Genomic DNA, 899 nt, shown 5'->3' with positions numbered 1-899 from the left:
CCACATGGCTCGGTATTTTTTTTTTTTCAGCGAGGCAGTCACATCTTGCTTCTTCTGTGTCTAGGCCCACAATTGCATCCTCTTCCCAGAATTCTCCTATTCTCCTTGACCCACCTCTACTTCCTGTCTGGTTGTCCCACCTACACTTCCTGCCTGGCTACTGGCCAATCAGTGTTTATTTAAAATATAATTGACAGAATACAGACCATGGTCCCACACCAGACATGTATCTCCAAAATGGGCTCTTTGGAGTTGGGGGAAGGACAACACAAGTTATTATTTGCTACCTTCAGAGTGTCTTTGTATTTTAGCAGAACAGATGGAGGCTCTGTGCCCTCCCACCGATTCATTCTGCCCCTGTGGAGGTAAGTTGTTGTGTGGCTAACTGCTTACTTTAGGGTGCTAGTGGGCAAATGACTACTCAGCTGTCATCCTGTCCTGCTTTATGTCATTTATTTCCTGAAAGCAGACCACCTTTTCTTGTTTCTTTTTTCTTTTAAGATTTATTTTTAATTGTGTGTGACTGTCTGTGTTTGTGCACATGCATACACAAACCGTGAAGGCCAGAAGAGGGTAAAAGATCCCTTAGAGGTGCAGTCACAGGTGTCTGTGAGCGGCTGACTCAGCTGCTGATAACTCAGCTTGTGTCCTCTGCAAGAGCAATACATGTTCTTAATCACTAAACCATCCTTCTTATTTCTTTAAATGCCTCACTAATTTAGTTGAAAACTGGGTAATTTTCTGGCCATTGGTAGTGCACATATTTAATCCAAGCACTCAGGAGGCAGAGGCAGGTGGATCTCTATGAGTTTGAGGCCAGTCTGGTCTATAGATTGAGTTCCAGGACAGCCAGGCTGTTACACAGAGAAACCCTGTCCCGGGGCGGGGGGGGGGGGGGG

Source organism: Alexandromys fortis, unplaced genomic scaffold (assembly GCF_014885135.2).
Source record: "Alexandromys fortis isolate MF-2015 unplaced genomic scaffold, M_Fortis_MF-2015_v1.1 scaffold_326, whole genome shotgun sequence".
Taxonomy (NCBI): Eukaryota; Metazoa; Chordata; class Mammalia; order Rodentia; family Cricetidae; genus Alexandromys; species Alexandromys fortis.
This window is presented reverse-complemented; position numbering follows the sequence as displayed.